We start from the raw sequence: 18,612 nt of genomic DNA, 5'->3' as shown, positions 1-18,612 counted from the left end.
TTTGTTTTTTTTTGGGGTTTTTTACATTCTAATTTTTTTTGCAGCTAAACTAAAATGTTCTGTGTGATTTTGGGTTTTTACAGCAAGCGACTTGCTTGCTGCTGAAGGAAAAAATAAATTTTGCATTTAGGGCATTTTAACTGTGGATTTATATAAATTTCAAGTGTTCAACACAGACCTGCTTTTGAACATGAAAGGAATCCCAGAACTTGCAATTTTTACAAGTGAAACATCCCACTGATTTCTAAATAATGGCTTGGGTTAGAGCCATACCTTTAATGTCACATATTAACCCCAATTTTCATCTTTTGCCCGTGCACTATTTAGGTGATTAAAGCTGGGTGCATAAAATTTTCCCATCTCTCCACCTGAATTTAGACTTGAACCTATTGTAAATAAATCTGGCAAAGCAAGGAGACAAAAAGGGCTTGAAAGGTTTCAATGGACCTGGGCCCACTGAGGCAGTGGGGCACCTTTAGCTGATCCTCACAGACTTTGAGCCTAACTAAGATATTGCATTTTCACGTGTCTAACCCTTGTGATCTCCAAATAAAGGGTTCTGCTCCCTGAACAAGTCCTGTAGCACCATCTTATTCCATTGTTCCCTATTTCCCAAGGACTTTGCTCTACCTGCTCCCAGTAACTGCCCCAAATCTCTTTTCTTCTTTTTTTTTCCCTCCATGTCAGGAATCCTCCACTGAAAGCTCCAGGAGCTGCTGAAATCACAACTGTTTTGGTGGAAAAGTGGGCAACAGTCGAGAATGGGAGTAATAAATGTGACAATGATGTGACCAACCTTAACAACTCCCAGTTATGAGATATTTAAGGCCTGCAGAGCAGCTCTTCCCTTCCACTGTTTTCTATTAATAAATCACATTTATGAGACAGACAAGGCCAGAGAGAGTCGATGAGACTCTCTCCATTGACTTGAGCACAGGGGGGAGAATCACCCAGGATAAATGCACAGATAATCCCATTTACCTGGGCATTCCCAGTGAAAATCAGCCACGTTTCTGGGTACAAAGCCCCTTTCAGGATGGGGAGCACCTGGCTGGATAATTCTCCCACCTGAAGTGTAGCTCTCATTTCAGGGAGGGTTAGCAATGGAGAAATGCAAAACACCCAGAGATACAATCACAATCTTATCCCTTCCACCAAGAACAAAGGATATAAATGTGAATCATTAAAAGGCAAAAACGAAACCAAACCCTCTGAAGGCACTGTAAATAAAGCCCTGTAATTACGCATCACAAAAAAAAAGTCAACTGCAAACGGTTCAGTAATCTCATTACCAGGCTTACTAATAATCATTGCAATATTCTCCATCTCCCCTAAGATAATGAGCAGCACGGTGGATGTTGGAAAAATAAATAAATAAACAGCCAAGGAACGATTTCTCATCTAAATATTTAACAAAATGGATGGGCTTGCCTAAAGGTTTGAGATTGAGCCCCAGTGTAACAAATCTTCAATCTGCACGATTTTCCTACTTTTAAAAGGGGAGGGAGCTCAGCTCATCTGAGAATGGTGTTGAAACCAAACAACGTTTTCATGACAACCCAAAAATAAAGAAATAAAGCATTTTTAAATATTTCAGTACTACAAAATTAGCCCAAGTTAAAGGCAACAATTAGTAAACAACTTTGTCATATTCAGAACAGTATCTTTCCCATTAACATTTCTATAGTTCCCCAATTACATTATAAATCAAAAGTAATACAAACAGACAATGTAATAATGAGAACACATAGACTGCATCAAAAATTAAGACCCCAGCTTTTCCTTTCCTCTTGGATCACTCTGTTAACTTGTCCTACTTTACTTCCCTGGCAGCAGGAGGGAAAGGGAATTTACACCTTGGTGAATAGCTCCCGAAACTGGAGCTGGAAAGAGTTGGAAATGCCAAGAGATTTTCTTCTGAAGTGCAGGGCAAGGCATTTCCCTGTTCCAATTGCAGTCTCCTGCTCTGGATAGGGAATCAGCAGGAAACTGGGATGAGATGGGGCCCCAGGCACTGCAGCTCTCCATGGATCCCCAATCCCTTCTCCCTTCCCACCTCGGGTCCCTGCCCTGCTGGGACCTCCTCCCTCCCTGCCAGGTGAAACTGTCCTGGCTCTGAAAAGGAGGGAACTGGAGCCATCCCAAGTATTGCAGATGTTCTCCTCAGAGGGACAGGGAGGGAGCCAAGCTGTCCCTGAGCCCCACATGGGGGCACAAGAGCTGCTGATCCCTGTGCTGCACCCTCACTTTGCTGTCCTGTCCTGTCCTGTCACCCCAGCTCAGCTCCCTGCTCAGCAGCTCTCAGCTCAAGTGCTCTGCGTTCTTGAGTTTATTTTTCTCTTTTTTTATTTTTTTTTTTTGCTTATCTGCTACATTTCTGTCATCTCCGTTTACTCCTCTGGCGTCCTCTGACAAGGAAGAATTCAAAGAAATGACCAGAAATGGTTCTGGCAGCTGTGAGCACAAGTGATACTACAAGAGAGGAAAGCAACTCGCTTTGGGAAGAGAGAAGCACAGCAGGGAAAGAATTAGAGGGCTTGGATCAAGATTAGGGATAAAAATATGTCCTCAGAGTTTTTCAAGCACTTCAGCTCCTTCAAAGCAGGCTGAAAGCACAAGGGGTGGATGGAGAAGCACGGGGATGCTAAAATAAATGCAATTAACTATCAGTGTTTATCTTAATGCACTCCTTGCAACACCAGTGCTGCTGAAACAGAGGTGAGCTGGACAGGGCAGAGGAGGAGATTAAATTATGTATTGTTCCTTTAACACTTTCTTCAGTTAAATAACATAATATTTTCAAGGTTACTGTTAAAATAACAGGGTTGTCCAGTGGAATTTATTCCCACTGGTGTTTGTGTACTGTATATATTTATACCACATGAGCAGCCCATAAATTCTGCTCATAAATGCTGTTATCTGCACCACCAGCAGTTTCTCATTTTTATGGGGGTATAACTTTAAGGTGTGGTTTACATCCCGTTCCACCTCATTGCTTACAGCTCCTGCTGCCCCATTAGGCTCAGATCCTGGCTCCTCATCCTCCCTGATGTCACCTGGTCCTGCCCTTGTCCCCATCAGCCAGGGGACCTCACACAACACCACAGCTCAGACCCACCCAGCCTAAATCTTAATCCTAAACTTAAATCCTAAATTTAAACTCTAAATCCTAAACTTGTCCGATCCCCTCTGAGCACCCCTGGCCATCCCAGCTCCCGCCTGGGTCAGGAGCTGCTCCTTACACCCAGAAAAGCCTTCCCAGGGAAGAGCATCACCATCCCACCCCTTTCCAGGTGGCCTCGACTGCCAGAGAAACATTTCCCATTGAGAACTAAAGATAAATGGAGATTATGGAAGAGTTGTTCCAGAGGTCACCCGAGCTGGGAATTGCTTGGGGTGTAGGACAAAGCTCAGATAACTTCACAGGAGAAAAAAAGCCCATCCACCCACTTGCAATAAACTCTTTATGGATCACAACAGCCCTAAAAGCAACGGGAGCCCATCCATGCATCACTGCCAGTGCCTCCCAAAATGATTGCTATCACTGGGACTCTGAATCCTCTGCTGCTCACATCCATCTGTCCTGAACTTCACTGCTGCTAACTCCACACTTCGGAACCTGAACTCAAATGTTGTTTTCTCCAATTTTCTTCCCTTTTTATGACCTTTTTCTGTTGCTATCTTGATTTATGGTCATTTGTGTGATTGCATTGCTTTGCTTTATGGCAGTTTATGTCATTCTGGTCCTGTCATAAATGACTACCATAAAGTGAGGTAAAATATCATAAAACATTAGTGAGTCACTGATATTCAAGGTTCTGGAGTACAAGCCTGACAGGTAGCAAGCAGAGAAGAGCTGTGCCATCTGAGGGATGGATCATTATGGATACATGTGTGTGCTGGGATCTGCAGGAACAAATGCCACCGTGGCTCAGCTTGTCACTGGAAACAATTTAAAAGGGCAGCATTGAGTTATTTTTGTGAGTTTAAAAGTCTCGGGCAGCATTGAGTTATTTTTGTGAGTTTAAAAGTCTCATGTTCCTACAGTGATTTCTTTTGCAACAAAAAAATAAAAATCTTGGGAAGTGGAAGTGGAGCTGTTCCCCTGTAAAAGCTCTCACTGCTTTTCATGTGTATCTAAAAGGGCTGCTAAGGGGTTGGTGTTCTGCTAAGAACCTGTTATAAAAATCAGATTACTTTGTAAGATGATCATTCTTGGTTGTTTGTCCATCTCTGATTGCTCTGAGCAATGCTTTGGCTTTGCTGCACGTGGAGGAAAGTGAATATCCTTGAACGATGATGCTCAGAAAGCCTAAACTGATTCTTTTGATGTATTCCACTCAAAGAAAACCACATTTTACCCATAATCTAAGCACTTATTACCTTTGTAGCTAAGAGTACTCCAAAGCATTTCATACCTTTTCTCAGTTTAGTAAAATAAGCCATTGCAGTTATAGACTCTCCAAATAAATATCAAAATAAAATGCAAAAATGTTTTGCCACTGATGTTTGTGTTATGAATCCTTTATACATTAAGAATCAATAATCTCTACATTCACTATAAATTCCTCCTATCAGTTGCTGTTACTTTATAGGATAACTTAATTCTGAAATGAAAATGGGTATTTGCTGGAGTTAGAACTGGGAATGCATTACCATTAAGAAATATAGAGATAACCACTTGGAAATTTATATTTGTTATTTGAACATAAAAAACATTGTTCAGATTTCAAATGGCCTTTTTTTATTTGCTACTATTATTGCAAAAATAAAAGACTTATCATCTCCAAATCTATTTAGCCTGCAGTGACATTATTTACTGGGCTACTTGCCTGGATACTTTGGGGGGAAAAGTATCTTTAATGCAGGTTAGGGTAATTTTTGCTTTTTTGTGAAATATTGCACTTGGATGGCGTTTTCATAATGGAGATTGTTGCATTCAACCTCCAACACCAAGAGCTTTATTGAGCTTGCCCTCAAAGGAATAGATTAAAAAATAAACCCCAGATTTCCCCAAATATGCCAGCCTTGGTGGTTTTTAATGCCAGATCTCTCCCATTCTTGAAGTTTGTGGTGATTCCTTTGCTGCTTTTTACTGCAACCACTTGGTATCTTTGATACCCAAAAATCTGAGAGGAAGCAAATTCATTCACCACTGCTGATTCCTGGGAATACATGAACCAGTGAATCTGAGTTCTTTAACAAGAAAACACTTTTTGCTGTTGGTACTAAGGGCTGTTTGGGTTTGCAATTAAAGTAAAAAAGGATCTGTCCGAGCAGCACAGAGGAACTTTACCCCCAGCTCTGTTTTTATAAAAGAGACACCCAGGCTGTGTCCACTCATTCCACAGTTGCAGAACTGTTCCCATGATAATGGAGATTCCTTCCACAAATGGGGCTGGCAATTTCCTGCACAGCAGCAAAACTCCCCCTTAAAATAATGTTTGAAAAGCACTGAGCAGCTCCCCTCCCCTCAGCCCTCCCCAAAAGCTGACTAATTATTTGAATTATTTTATTGCCATCAGCTCCCACTAATGACCATTGGAGCTGCAGTGATGTGGACAAGGGAATAACTCAGATTTTCCCCAGCAGTAATTGCTAATGAAAGACAGTGGGTAGTGTTTGCTCTTTGTTGTTTTTCTTTTCTGACTGGCTGGTTTTGTTGTTTGTGTGTGTGGTTTTTCCTTTGTGAGTTTTCAATCCTGAATATATGAAGAGTTGGGCAGGCAAGATTTGCTGTTAGAATTACTGGAAATATGGAGCCCCTTGACTCTCCATGTATTTTCAAAGAACAATTACTGACATATTTTAATTTGATTGACTTCCAGCCCTTCACTTGTGCTTCCTTATTTCTGTACAGTTAAAAATCTCAGTTGAGCAAAGTTGAAGGAAAAGGCGTTGATCAGAAATCCAATTTTTGTATGAACTTAGAAACATCTGATGTCTTAACTTCCATTAGAACAAAACTGATAAGACTCACCAAAACTAGATTGACTTGGAACTGCTGGTTTGGGATTTTGAAAGACAGAGGTTTTTACCAAGAACAACAATAACAAAGTAGCTTAAAGAGAGGGGGAACCCCTTGATATAAACCGAATGCAGAGAGGGAGAAGGCTTAGCACAAAGAATAGAGAGCTCCACCTTTCCCTGAGCAGTGATCTAGGTCCAGCATGGAGAGAATAAATTAGAGAAGTGTCTGTTTCTTTGCCTGGGTGCAGGAGGGGAGCCCATCCCTGCCCAGCCAGGCTCAGAGCAGCCGGGGATGGGGACACCGCAGGATCTGTCCAGCCTTGGCCACGGTCGTTGTGAATAAAGGCTGAGAAATCCAGCACAACTGAGACCAAGGGGTAAACAATGCCGAAGCATATCTGCTGCTCGCATTAAGGAGACAGACTAAAGAGTTAATAATGCCTCTGATCAGCTTTTAATAGCCTCTAGATGCTTTCACACAATAAATAGATCTGTTGTGAAAATACTCGGGAAGCGCAGTGAAATACCACATGCATTGTGCCCTTTAAAATGCTTTAAATAGCACAATTATAGATTTAAAGATCGTAATTGATTTAAATTGGTGGTGGAATGTAAAATTTTATATGATGCATGAAACCTCTTAAGGCTTTAAAACTGTAATTATCTTTGTCACTCTCATATTGCACCCCAAAGCTTCTCTTTTAATGATTTAGATGGTATAGGAAATAAATGGAACGTTGTTCCCATGGATTGCCAAATGAAACGCCAAGGGGAAAATGCTCAGGGCTGCACCTTTGGGAAGAGGGGGCAGTGGCAGGGCTTGGCTGAGCCCTGGATGCCCCAGGGTGTCCGTGGTGAGGGGGATGCCCTGCACTGGTGATGCCCACACAGACCAGTTTAAAACCCCAGCAGCTCCTCCCTGCCCACGGCACCAGCCTGCGCTGCTTGGTCACATCAGGGAAGGGCTCTGGGCATCTGAGCACAGGGATTTTGAGGGAAACAAATCAATTATAAATTATTTCTCTATTGGCAAAGGCTTCGTGGCAGATTCCAAGCCCCTCTCCCATTTCTCCATGAAAATCCATACACACCATGGAAATCTCACATGTTAAACCAACAGAACTGCTTTTGTGCCTTGCCCCTGCTCCTGTGGCAGGGATTTGGGTTTGGGGTAGCCTGGTTGGGGTTCCCAGCTGGGGTATTTGACTTTGGCTACCCAGATTTCCACACAACTCTGCCTCTCCTCTTTGAAGGCATCCCCCAAAATTCCCAGCAGTTTGGGTAAATGCAAAACTCAAAATTCAGCCAGGGAAGGAAAGGAGTTGTGCTAAGAGTAACAGCAATTCCAATGCACAGTGGAGTAAAAACCCAGCCTTTGTTGTGGGGTTAACCACTGATCCCCACGATAGCAGAATCTGAAGATGTTTGAAGCCTCCAGACATTATTTAATACCCAAAAACCTACATATAAGTAGCCAGAAAGAACAACATTAACTCAGGAAAGAATTATTTCAGTTTATCTGACCCATATTTGGAAACTTAAATCAATTTAACGTAGCAAAGCTCCCTTCAGTGCATGAACAAGGAAAAGTCTTTCAAATCTGTTTATATTCCTCCAGATGTCGATGCTGATACCAGGGCCCAAACAATGAAGTACACAATTAAGAATTTCTTTTAACTTCTCCTGCTTTACTAATCCAGGGAAGAAAAAAAAAAAACCAAAAACCACAACCCAGTGAATCAATGAACTAAAAATGGATAGAGTCGCTAGGAAAAGAGATTGTATTCCAGCTAAGAGGATATTGCCAACAATAGGTAGTTAAAAATGGAATTAACAACTAATAAAAGTGGTGAAGCATATCCTTTTAAAGAGCAATTTGAAAGGCTTTTCATTAAAACAACAACTTTAGCCACAAACCCCTAGGTAAGACAGTTAATAGTGATATTTGGGGCTTGGGGGGCAATTAGCTCTGGCTTTATCTTTGGGTTCCCATTCCCATTCCCATTCCCAACAGGACAGGCTCCAGGGTTTACTCTGGTGAGGTGGTGTCTCACACAAAGTTGTGCACCAAAGTAAAGCCTTGCTGTGAAATCTGAATTCTGCCCCTGAACTGACAGAGGAAATGTGGCACATTCAGCACCCATGGCCACCCCAGAGGAAGGACAGGCAGGTCAGGCTGTGGGGAGCCAGCAGCAGGACCCACAGTTAACAGGAGGTGGGAATGATTTGCTGGGGAAATGCTCTTTTGTGGCTTTGAATTTTTTCAGGTATATCAGAAGAAAACACTGATATTCTTCTTCATAACACGTGGCTGGAACAAATCAGTTCATGTGGAGTATTCCCAGGGATTTTTAGAAGGTTTGTGGAAAACAAAAATATTGTGTTTTCACACAGAGAGTGATGCTGTTTGTATTTTAACAGGAAGTGACCAGAAGCTGAGAAACTGAAGTGATTCTGATCATTTGAGACAAAACCCAAATGAGTGCCATCGACATTGACCAGATTGCAAAGTGCATTTATTGATTATTTCCATTCTCTCTCTCATTGGAACTCCTGCTGGCTGAGGTTCCAAGGTAAGCTAAAGGTTCTCTCTCTCTCTTTTTCTTTATTTTTATTTTTCTCTTTTTAACAGCACAATTGCAGGGTAAAAAGAAATCCTGTAAAAGATTTCTCCTACAGGATAAGAGCAGAGATGCTAAAGATGATGAGGGTGTGCGGGGCAGTGCAAGACAACAAAGAGAGCACAAACCTGCACACACGAGCACGTGAAACAGCAAAAGCAACCCTGTGTTCAGGGAAGAAGAGGAGCAGGCAAGGGATACAAATTAAAAGAGAAAACCATGGCATTTTTCACTGATTATATGTTTGCAACTGGAGAAAAGGTTGTGTTAAATTAAAAATAACAGGAGTGAAAATGTAAGTTAGCAGAAAATGATGTAAAAGCTTAGGGGAGACCAATGAGATGGAAAAGGTGTGCTCTGCTGCTGGCTGCTCGCTGAATTAGCTTCCCTCATCCTACAGGAATCCCTGCTCTGTTTATGCACATAATGAACTGATTTTTCCCCCTCCAGATAAAGATCACGAGCAGGAAATCTCTCATTCCAAACTGATTGTGGCACTTCAGCTACTACAGCTTAAGCTGGGCCAGAGACACATAAATATGCCAGATCCACTGCAGAAAATGAAGATATTCAAGTGTAGAAATTCCACCTGGGGGCCAAACTTTGTCTCCTGTAAAGTGCTGTGGATCTGGGTGGGTTTGGGTCAGGGCAGTGGGGTTAACTGGGAATTTGCATCCTCACTGGGCTGGAATCTGGCCCTGAGGGATTATTGCTCTGTTCCCCGTGTGCTGTGGAGGCGCCCAGCATTAGAGGAGCCTGCAAGGAGGGGTTTAAAACCGATATTTCAAACAGGCAGCTGAACATTTTCTAGATTGGGAGATGCAGATGGGAGGCAAATTCCTGCCAGAATGGGATAAACTTGAGCAGTTGGGGATTTCAGCCTCCAGCTGGCAGAGCTGGGGCTGCTTTGGGTATGCCCAGCACAGAAGAAGACAAAGACAAAGAAGGAGAAGGAGAAGAAGGAGAAGAAAGAGAAGAAAGAGGAGGAGGAGGAGGAGGAGGAGGAGGAGGAGGAGGAGGAGGAGGAGGAGGAGGAGGAGGAGGAGGAGCTTTGGGAAAGCAGGCTGAGACAAAGTGATGAGAAATAAAACCACCAAGAAGGAGAAGAAGATGAAGAAGGAGAAGGAGGAGAAGAAGGAGAAGAAGAAGGAGAAGAAGGATGAGAAGAAGGAGGAGAAGGAGGAGGAGGAGAAGAAGGAGGAGAAGGAGGAGAAAGAGGAGAAAGAGGAGAAGGAGGAGAAAGAGGAGAAGGAGGAGAAAGAGGAGAAAGAGGAGAAGGAGAAGGAGAAGGAGAAGGAGAAGGAGAAGGAGAAGGAGAAGGAGAAGGAGAAGGAGAAGGAGAAGGAGAAGGAGAAGGAGAAGGAGAAGGAGAAGGAGAAGAAGGAGGAGAAGGAGGAGAAGGAGGAGAAGGAGAAGGAGCTTTGGAAGGCTGGCTGAGACAAAGTGGTGAGAAATGAAACCACCAAGGAGCCCAACCTGAGTGTGACAGGAGCATGGCAAGCCCAGCCTCTCACTGCTCCAACAGAGCAGGGGAAAAGAGCAGAAATTAACGCAATTCTCAGCCTCTTTTGGGTTCAAACACTGGGGCAGGCTCCCAGAAGAGTTCCCCTGACCCCCAGCACACTGTCAGCCTGCCCTGAGTGCTGCCGATGATTTAGCAGCGCTACCTGTCGGGATGATGGAAGTGAGAAAGCTTTTACCCAGTATGTAGATCACAGAAATGTAACTGCATGCACAAGGGGCTGGATGGTTTTTATCCTGCTAAACACGGCCAGGCCATTAACAGGAATGCTCAGTGCAGGGTCTGCTCCAAACCCCACGAGGGGGATGACAAATCATCACCCTGGCACAGCAAAAAACACCCCTGTAAACCATTCTTTCTGCAGAAGCCTCTGAAGATACCTGAGGGCATTTGCTGGTCGATTTAAAGTCCAGCACGAAGAAAATCTGTGGGGCTGTGGAATAAATGTACTTTGGACACTAAAGGAAAGCCCCACTCTTTAGAAGGAGTCTGGAAAATAAACTCTAGAAAAATCTATGGCAAGAAACAGCCCTGCACAAGCTTGGTGAGCGCATAGGTAAAACCTGGGATGCCAAGCTCTTTTTCCTAAATAGTTCGAGCTGAGATCTTGACAGCAATAAAAAGAAGGGGAGTTTCACCATTTATTTAATTAAAGCCAGGATTTAATTCTCTAATTTCAGCTTGAAAGAACTTGGTAACCCAGCTGACTTCAAAGAAGAAATGTGTTTTTACAAATTATAACTGATTTTGACTGAAGAAGTATTTTAGGGAATGTTTTGAAGGTATTTGCCATGTGCCTCAGCTGCCACTGATGTCTGCAAAGCAGCTGAACTTCCTGCAATTTGCCTTCCAAGTTTTCTACTTTTTTTGTCAATTCTCTCATGAAGTGAAGAAAAATGCTATTCAGCCCTTCCAATGACAGAAATTATTGAAGCTCCATGTGATCCAGACTCTGGAGCTGGAGAAAAAGACTGGATCAAGCATCCCAAGCTTTCGAAAATGTGGAATTTGGGACAATAGAGCAACAAATGTGTTTTAGAAATCCTGCAAAGCGTGACAGGGGTGCACCTGAGAGTTCAGGAGCACAAAATACACATGATCACCAGGACACAACTGCAGTGCCCTCCTGCAGGATGGGAGCAGCTGATCCTCTGCAGGGAGGGAAAGGTGGCCTTGGTACATCTGTAAGAAAACAACATTCCAGGCAAAATGCCTGAGCACCATCCCACCTGCTCCCTGGGGGGATGATGGGCTGCATTCCTGCCTGGGATGAAGGATGCAGGTGTAGCTGGAATCTGGGAGAAGAGAACAAATGTGATTGCAAATGCCTCACCACAAGCACTTACATGGAGAGCAAAGCAGCCAAGGGCTGTGTTTGTAAATACAAATTTTGCTGCTTTGGGGGTGTTATAAATGCCCTGAGCAGGGGATCAGTTTGATTAATTCCTAAATTAGCACAGAAAATGCGATATTTATCAGTATCTGAAGCACAGAGACTGTGTGGCACAGCTGGCACAGGTGCCCAGAGCAGCTGGGGCTGCCCCTGCATCCCTGGTTGGACACTGGGGCTGGAGCACCTGGGACATGGGAGGTGTCCCTGCCATGGCAGGGGTGGCCCTGGGTGGGATTTTAGGTCCCTTCCAACCCAAACCGCTCTGGGATTCCCTGGAAGTGCCAGAGACTGTGACACCAGGGTTCCTGTGGCCCCATCTGTGCCAGCCCCACGTGCAGGACAGAGGGACCCCTCAGAGGGTGACACAGCATCTCTGCCCGCTGTTATTAGGAACCAGACAAGATTTATGCCCTTTTTTCTCTCTTTTAGGAGACTCCTTGGACAGCTCTGGGCGCTGGCTTTTCCTCACACATGATCTGAGCACGTGAGTCCTCTCCTGCTCTGGGTTTCTGTGCTGTGCCTCATTTGACAGGAGAGTTCTGTGCTCAAACAGCCCCTGATAACCTCCCCTGGCTCATACAGAGCTGGATTATTCTGTTCAGTCTATTATTCAACCACTGATCCACAGGCCAAACTTCCTTTTCAAAAGGGCTGGGAGAGGATGGGTTTTCTTGTCCCTTTTACAAATCCAGCTGTTGAACAAAGGAACAATTCTAAATGCAGGTATTTATTCAGCACATAATGCCCTCTATCTGCTCTTTCTTTACCTGTTTTTCAGTTCACAAAGGGAACAAGAGCTCCCTTAGATTGCAGCCCAGTGCCCTTCACGGCGAACATTTCTTACAAAATTGTGTTTTAAATATATTTATCGCTTCCTCTGTTAAACTTCTTCAAGGGAGGCACAACTGGCCTAAAAGTTTGTGTCTTGCTCTCTGTACAGCACCAGCGACCCCAGCTCATCCATTACACTGCCACCAGGAGAATCAGCTCCAAACCCATTTGTCTGCTGTAATACTGGGTCCTTTAGGTTGCAAATGGAACAGATTTTTATTTAAACCCCCATCTAAGAGTGTCATTATCCACAAATCTGCTCATAAATGTTTTGGCAACTGACAAAAAAAATTAACTTCAGAAGAGGAAGCCATTAGGATGAAAACATTTCAAATCATGTCATTCATCAGATCTCTGCTCATCCAACAAACTTGCTTTTGTTACAGGCAGTTGTGGTGCTTAATCTGGGTACTTTTCAGCAACACATTTTTCTGATTAAAAAACCATAATCATACTGGCAGGAGTTAGAGATAGAAAAGATCTATGAGCTCACTGAGCCCAGCTCCCTTCCTGAGCAGGACATAATCCCTGGCAGGAAGCCTTTCAGATATCACCTTGATCCAGAGCTTATGTTAGCCAAGGGACTGGGTGTGGAAATGTGCACAGGGGTGTCACAGTCCCTGGAATTCATGGAAAGGGGCACAGAGGTGTCAGAGCACCTGGAATTCATGGAAAGGGGCACAGAGGTGTCAGAGCACATGGAATTCATGGAAAGGGGCACAGAGGTGTTCACAGCACCTGGAATTCATGGAAATGGGCACAGAGGTGTCAGAGTCCCTGGAATTCATGGAAAGGTGCACAGGGGTGTCAGAGTCCCTGGAATTCATGGAAAGGTGCACAGAGGTGTCACAGCCCCTGGAATTCATGGAAATGGGCACAGAGGTGTTCACAGCCCCTGGAATTCATGGAAATGGGCACAGAGGTGTCAGAGCACCTGGAATTCATGGAAATGGGCACAGAGGTGTCACAGCCCCTGGAATTCATGGAAAGGGGCACAGAGTTGTCAGTGTCCCTGGAATTCATGGAAATGGGCACAGAGGTGTCAGAGTCCCTGGAATTCATAGAAAGGGGCACAGAGGTGTCAGAGCCCCTGGAATTCATGGAAATGGGCACAGAGGTGTCAGAGTCCCTGGAATTCATGGAAATGGGCACAGAGGTGTCAGAGCCCCTGGAATTCATGGAAATGGGCACAGAGGTGTCACAGCCCCTGGAGTTCACTGGAACTCCAGTGAATTCTGAGGTTTTGTTTTAATTTCTTTTCTTTGTCTGTGCAACCACAGCTCAGCAGCTCCAGCTCAGGGAAATGGAGAGGGACAGGTCTGGTGTCACCAGAGTGTCACAGGGGGCTCCTGGGGCACAGGGAGCACCTGGGGGACCCCAACCCTGGGGCACAGGGGATCCCTGGGGGACCCCAGCCCCACCTCCCTGGCCAGGGAAGAGGCTGCTGGAAGCTTTGGGGTTTCCAGAGAGAAAAGCCAAAGAAAGTTTCCCGTTGGCTTCAGAGTGTGCTGGTTCAGCTCTCAAACATCACAGGAAGAATTCAAGGTGCTTTCATGAGCCCAAATGAATTAAGGCAGCCAAAACAAACAAAAAAAAGAGTTTAAAATTTGGTGATTTGGTGCAGTGAAATTGATTACATTTAAAAATGCTACAGCACATAGTTTTCTTTAAGGTTCTAGAACCTGTTTTAAAGTACTTTATAATTCAATAATAGAACTATTAGAAGAAGAGGTGACATGAAATTAAAATACCCACCTAGCTCTATGATTTTCATTTGGAAAATTGCAATCAGAAATGGAAAGATGGAAATTTAACAGCTATATTGAAGATGATCAGAAGAATTCCTTCCATAAAGGTTAACAACAGATAATTACTTTCTCAGGAAATCACTAAAATGTCATGATTTTTCTGCTTTGTTTTCAGGGAAGTTTTATGATGCTCCCTTCTTGCCACTTGGCAATGAAACAAATGAGGTTAGATGGCAAAGATTATGAAAGAAATTAGCAATAATGAGTCCAGTAACTAAAAACATTAGTAGAGAAAATTGAGTTGACCTTACTTTTATAATTATTCATTTTCTTAATTGTTTTTTGTTTTTTTTTTTTTTTCTGGAATAATTGGACTGAAATTAAATCACGCGAGGTCCAAGGCTCAGGTGTGACGGGTGTTTGGCACAGATGAACGACCCTGCCCAGCCCCAAAAACACTTTTTGGTCGGTTCCTTCCCCCCACGTCAGCAGAGCAGAGTGGGTTTGCCACCCTGTCACAGCTGGGGAATCCTTCGGGAAATATGGGGGATTTTACCCTCTCCCAGGGGTGAGTGATGCCCCTGCCCCTCCCTGCAGCCTGCTGCACACCCACGTCATTTCCCTTGGCAAAACCTGATTGTTTTCCTTAAAAGTTAAACCTGAAATACAAAAAAACCCAGTGCCTGGTTTGCACTGATATAATTATAGTATAATTTGTATAAAATAATGAATCCCAGACAAGACATTACCATCCCAAAACTGTCAAATAAAAACTAAAAACCCCCAAAACTCAGTGTTTAGGGAAAAAATAAAAAAGTTTTTCTTTCCTAAATAAGGCCTTAGTTGTAAAACTGTCTCCCTCTCCATCCGTGTTTGCAATTCCAAGGGCACTGCTCCATCTCTCTGTGGTTATTCCCTGCCATGCATTTATAATTACACAGAAATTTAACAACTCTAAACCAGCTTATTTAAACAAGGTATTACACGCTGCCTGCTGATAACAAACCAATAAAGTCTCAATCAAATGTGTCATTAAAGCTGCATTTGTCCACTCCTATTTATTATAATAAAAAAAAAAAAAAAAAGGAAAAAAAAACGACATTGGAGCCACATTTCCTGTGAGTTCATCGTGTCCTGGTTTGTAACGCTGGTGAATTTTCCTTTCAGTGAAGGGCCAGATTTTAATTAACATTTTTTGCCCATTTACCTTCCCTCAGCACGTGCTTCCCAATTTCCTCTGCCCCCCTTCCTAAATCTCAGGTTTGTCCCTCGCTGCCTGACTTCACCTTCTGCTGCTCCCACCAGCAGCTCCACCTTCTTTTCTTTTCTACTCCTTTTTGTCCAATTCTTCTTTAAAACACAATTCCAGGTCTCACCAATCCGCTCTCTCTTGGTATCTCCTGGAATTCCTTTCCCTTCCCCAGCTCCTGAGCACGCTGCTCATTCCTTTCACCATCATTTCTAAAGTTCTTGCTTTCTGGTGAGGATTGGAGAGTTTCCAGCATTAAGTTTCCAGCTTTTAACGCTCAGAGAGCAGAATCACTGGTTTTATATTTTATCCTTGGTGAGCCAGAGCTGCCCTGCGAGCTTTGTTACAGGGGAGCACAATTAACCCCTTACTCATCAGCCTTTAGAAAGGACATGCCTCGGTTTTCCAAGGCAAGGAAAAGGCTTCACTCAGTGCCCAGGAGGGATTTACAGCCTGGAACGCTGAGGGCTCACAGGCAGAGAGTGCTGACTGCAGAGAACAATGAACTTGTTAGTTAACAGAATTAACAGTGCGTTGTTTAAGCATAATGACAGCAATAAAACAGGAGATGTGAAGTTGATACAGTCACAACTGAATCATAATGGATGAGATATTTACGGCAAAGCTGTTAAAACATTGAATAAAATATGGGCAGAGCAAAAGCAGATGTGATTTTATTCTTCAGAGCTGAAGCTTGTAAAGTATGAGATAGCATGAGTAATAATCACAGGTTCTGGTTCACAATGCATTAATAAATATTGATATGGTGCCAGTGCTGAAACTTTCCAGATACCAAAATAAAGTGAGAAAGCATGCTCCTGCATTATGGATTGCTAAGTTTAAATTGTTAGGCACACATGGCAGTGCCTCCATTCTGTGCTGCCACCCCCCAGCCCATCTCTGTCACCTCTGTTTGGGGCTGAACAAACCCTGCAGGGCCAGGGCCACAGCTCCCACGGCTGCAGGGCAGCCCAGGGCAGGCTGCAGGGCTCTGGGGCTCTCTCAGAGCACATTCTCCACCAGCTGTGCCCCTCTCAGGGCTCCTTCCACGCTGGACCCCAGGGAAAAGGTGAGGGGCTGCCCTGGGAGGAACATTCCAGCTCAGCCAAAGCTCCTCTGTCACCCTCATGTTTTCTGAGAAATCCCTTTGCCTGGGATTTTCCACTGGGAAGCTGAGAAGCTTTAGAGAAAAAGGAAAACAAGCATTATCTGATTGCTTCTCCTGTGTTTTGCTGCTTTGGAATGTGCTTTGCACATTGTTTACCAGCTGGTGATTGTTTCATTATTTTATTATGTGAATTATTTTAACTTAATGTGAATCAGGGTCAGGCTGAGGGGGGACTCTGGAGAGAGTCACAAGTTTTCATTATTATCTTTTTAGCCTTCTGTCTGTATCCTTTCTGTATTCTTTAGTATAGTTTAGTATAGCATTCTTTATTATAATATAGATCATAAAATAATGAATTGGCCTTCTAAGAACACGGAGTCGGGTTCCTCATTCCTTCCTGCCTCGGGGCACCCCACAAATCCAACCCCCCTCCTTCCAGGATGCTCCACAGCGCTGCTGACACCCTCCTCTTCCTCCTCAGGATGGGTTTGAGCTGGGATGCTGCTCCCAGCCTGAGCAGACACAGATTTGTGGCGGCACTTTCACCCACGAGCTAAGGCGGTGTAAAAACCAGCACAAAGTTAAATGAGAAATAAAGAATGACACTAAACCTGACTCAGCTCCCTCCCACCTCCCAGACACATCCTGACACGCCAGCTAACGCCTGTTTGCACACATGGAGCCCTGCACAAGCCTGCACAGCCCTTCTGGGGAGCCTTTCCTGCGAGCCATGAGTCAGCCCCAGAGGCTGCTGCGGCAGGGCTGGGGCACAGGCAGCAGCCACAGCAGCAGCAGCACAATTGCAGAACTGCCCCAGCAGGGCCGCCTGCTCACCTCCCCCTGGGGCTGGGGAACGCTGACCTGCAGCACATTCCCCTCCCAGGGCATCACCTCTGCGCTGCTTCCCCCAGCCAGAGAGCAGGGGCTCTGCAACGCCTCCTCCCTGAGCAGTGCACGGCAAGCATCCGCTGCTGTGTGTGCCACCATCTCTGTCAGGTCACAGAATTACAGAATTACACATGAGCTGATTAATAGTCCAGAAATTTCCGGCCTAAACTCCTGGGAAAGAGGAAAAAAATTTATATTTTATATATATATATTTTAAATACTTTTATATATTTATATATATATATATATATATATATATATATATATATATATATATATATATATATATATATATATATATATATATATATATATATTTATATTTATACATTTATATGTTTATATTTATATTTATATATTTATATTTACATTTATATTTATATTTATATATTTATATATATGTATATATACATATATATATACATGTATATATGTATATATGTGTGTATATATATGTATATGTGTATATATATATGTATGTATATATGTATATATATAACATCATATTTATAAATATATAATATATAAAAAGAAATAGAAATAATATTTTCTATTTTCATATATTAAATATATTTTTCTATATGAATATATAGAAATATATGTATAAATATATAATATATTTATTATTATATAAATTTATAAATATATATCTCTCCATCCGTTCTTTCCCAGACTGGATATCATTTCCCTGTGACTTACTACTATATACTGTTTTCCATTAATCATCAACTTAAATCTCAAAAGAAAGGAATGATAACACCAAACCTCACTTCCCTGGATTAAAATCTCTCTCAGAGGTTGTAATTTTTTAATTTCAACCATGAAGCAGATTTATGCTGAAATGACTTGATTGTGGCTGGTGAGATATAGGGAATGTTCTGGTGATAATTCCACAGCCTGTGGAAGTCAAAAAGTTCCTTTCACCAGGCTTTATAAATTCACCAGAACCTTTGGGACAAACACCAGTCAAGGCTATTTTAGAAGAGACCCCAAGATTTTCAGGAAGGGTAATTCTTTACTTCTTACAGAGCACAGGATGACTGAGCACCTGCTCTGAGGAAGGTCTGTAGTTCCTTCAAGCACAAATAATAAATAAAGAATTCTTATTCTTATTCTTATTCTAATTATTACTATTACTATTATTACTATTACTATTATTATTTCTTCCCAATCAGGTGATGATTTAGAATCCCAGAATCATTAAGCCTGGATGGGAATTCCAAGACCATCAAGTCCAACCCTGGTCTGACACCACCACAGCCACTACAGCAGACATTTTTTA

Source organism: Molothrus ater, chromosome 17 (assembly GCF_012460135.2).
Source record: "Molothrus ater isolate BHLD 08-10-18 breed brown headed cowbird chromosome 17, BPBGC_Mater_1.1, whole genome shotgun sequence".
NCBI lineage: Eukaryota > Metazoa > Chordata > Aves > Passeriformes > Icteridae > Molothrus > Molothrus ater.
This window is presented reverse-complemented; position numbering follows the sequence as displayed.